Below are 3251 nucleotides of genomic sequence, written 5' to 3' on the forward strand. Positions count from 1 at the left end.
TGATGTGCCATGATGAATAAATCTCAATGTTTTTCTCCCTTTAAATTTAAAGGCCATCTTAGTGACTAATGGGAACTTTGTTCCTCATTCACGACATTCCACGCAGATTATAAAGTAAGGACCCTGGAGACTGGCATGACCTCATTCTAACTGACCAGCTGGCTCACCTCAGCCCTCAGCCTTTCTCGGCTAGCCGCCAGTAAGTGGGACAAACCTGTCCTAGCCACCATAATTGTTATTATAGCTACATTCTCCACAGAACCAAAGATGCAACTTGTACTTCCCTTTGTTGCTCAGGACTAATACTTATCTGAGAATGGGAGAGTGAGCTGAGCTTGAGAAGTTCAAGTGAATGTACAGTTTGCTCCTGGCCCATGGACAGAACTTAAGCTGGGATGCACAGCTGGGAAAATGTGCTGGGCCCTGAACTACAGATTCCCAATTTGTGAATTTGTGAGGCTTTATAATAAATACTGTGACGGTTGTTACTTAGTGGCAGCTGATATCATCTGCCAGTTTTGCATATATTCCTTTTCGTTTTCTAAGGCAAACCACAGATGTTTTATCCCTTGAGATCGCACCTGCAGACCTAAAACCAGTTTTTTCTTCAAAAAAAAAAAAAAAAAAAAACCAAAAACGCAAAAACAAAAACCCAATGGCATAGCAGATGTTTTGAAATTGAACAGTTATATGATTGGATGGGTGGGGGGGACAACTTTTCTGCTATTCCTTTATCAGTACATATGCCAGAAACTAGCTCCTCTTTTTACTGGGATACAAAAGACTAGCAGTCATGACTTTTTCTGTTTCCTCTAATCTAGAGGGCAGTTTGGACGTTTTATTTACATAAAAGATGATGGGTTTTATTTCAGCTCTGAGATTCAACTCACCTTTAATAAATTGTTTCTCAGTATTCCTGACCTACTGGTATGAAATAAAGGAACGCTTTGAAGTCAGCTGAGGGCACCACATTTGCTGATGCAAAATGTGTTAGTCTGAAAGGAAAGTTAATTAAGCAATAAGATATGACATGACATGAATTATTGTGTAATAATTCATGCCTTCAGCATAGCTAGGCACAAACCCGAAGGCCAAGTACCCCTCTAGCATCTAGGCATGAATTATGCTACAATAACTCAAGCCCTAGAGTTTTCCAACAAAGCAGTGGGGAGAACGGGAGAAAAGAAAACCAAGGACAAAAAATTGATCTCAGGCAAGCAAGAAAGGATGAAACAGGGTCTTTGTTTAGAACTATATGTCTTTCTGTGAAAGCAAGACACTGGTGACAAGAATCTGAGGATGGAATTCACTGGGAGTCTTCTGATTAGCGAAGACACCACAAACTTACATCTTGATGGTACAACTCCTGGAAAAAAATGCTTTACCAGAAGAATGGACACTTGGAAATTTAGCAAGTGCAGTGGCTTCCTTTTGCCTCAATGGGGAAATAATTAATCTCTCTATAACTTTATGAAATGTTCCCCCTTCTGTCCTCTGATTCTGGGGAAATACATATCCTAAGAATCAAAAGCCATGATTTGTGAGAGACAGGACTCCAGTAACCCCAGGCTTCTGCATCTTGAAAACACCATTTCCCTTGTTATATCCCACAGGAAACTGGAGTTCAATTTTGGGTGAGCGCTAAGGCAGGGAAGAGATTTTCACTCTCCAGGTTTCAGTTTGACCTGAAGAACTAAGGACAAATCGAGTAAAAGCCACAGCACAAAGATTTAAGCAGGATGAGTCCAGTTGGTAGCAGATACAAAAAGTGGGCACAAACTGAGGTCCTCAGAGACATCTTCCTGTCTCTTGTTTCTTTTCTTCCTCTCATGGGTCTGTTGATTTAATGAATGAGGCTGTACCTGACTGGTCTCAATTAGCATATGTGACCCCGTTAATCTCACAGCTGGCTAGACTGACAGCCAATCAGCGTGCTCTGTTAAAATGTGGTTTAATCACAAACCATCTACCAACAAAACAGGAGCATTTGCCTCCATTTAAACGTCGACAGGGAGAACTGATGGAGATTGACAAGAAGATGTCCTGTCCAGCCTCACTCAGCTCAAGACGCACACAAAACAGCTTTCCTCCTTCCCCTTCTCCTTCAACCTCCAGCCTCCGCCTGCATGGAGATGAGCAGTTCAGCAAATCTGCGACTTGAGATCTTACAAGTTTGCTGGTAACATTCCAAAATTCATAGTCAGCCCAGGCCTCCCTCCATACGACTAACATATGGTATTAACAAATTTTATCAACACTGTATAAAGGGAACAGCTCCAGAATGTGTTTCTGTTATTCTTACAGTTACTCTGTTGCCTTTCTGCATGGCACTGATATTGCTTCTCTTTGGTCCTGTTTGAAATGCTGATTTTAACATTTATTTCTCCTCTTAAAGGGCTTACTCGTGGAGCTCTCACTTTCTTTGGTAAGTTGCAGTTCAGTCTCTTTGTTGAGCAGGTGGAGATCTTAGAATTTCCCATTCATCTAGAAAAACCTACAGCGGATTGGCTAACAAATTCTCCAGCGGGGAGAAAGCGGTTTTGATAAACAAAGATGATCTAAAGCAGGGGTTGTCAACCTCTTTCTGCAGAGGGGCAAGTAACAAATATTTTTGGCTTTGTGGTCCTGCAGCAATTCTCAGCTCCGCCATTACAGCGTCAAAGGAGCGACAGACAATATGTGAGAGAGAGAGAGAGAGAGAGAGAGAGAGAGAGCGCGCTTGCCCTTGTTTCAATAAAGCTCTACTCATGGAATGGGTAAGGAGCTGAATTGGGCAGGTGGGCCATAGGTGGCCAACCCATGGTGTAGAGCCCAGGGGAGGTGGGCCAACTTACCAATTCTGTTCTTCTACTTTGGATTATAGTTTCTCAAGAGCTGAGAGGAGAATGTGAAGGCAGGAATGCTGGCACATGGCGAGCTCCGTGGTATAGTAGTAAAGGATTTAGAGTCCGAGAGGTGAGTGAGTGAATTTTGGTATGGCTACTTTCTCCTGTGTGACTCTGGGAAAGTTACCAAACTTCTCTGAGATGTATTTTCCTCATCCTTCAAAGAGCAATCATAATGTCTAGGGTAGAGGCGGTTAGCTTTCTGGACACCTCTGTCTCCTCCTGACGTCCTGGGCTTACAGCTAAACTACATTACCCAGGCTCCCTTGCAGGGAGGAACTTCCTTGCGGTTAGACTTACCAAGAGCATGTGCTAGTTTGGGTCTAGTCCTCCTTTATCCACACTCCTCGTTCTGCTGACTGCAGC

The sequence above is a fragment of the Mustela erminea genome, chromosome 12, assembly GCF_009829155.1.
Source record: "Mustela erminea isolate mMusErm1 chromosome 12, mMusErm1.Pri, whole genome shotgun sequence".
Lineage (NCBI taxonomy): Eukaryota > Metazoa > Chordata > Mammalia > Carnivora > Mustelidae > Mustela > Mustela erminea.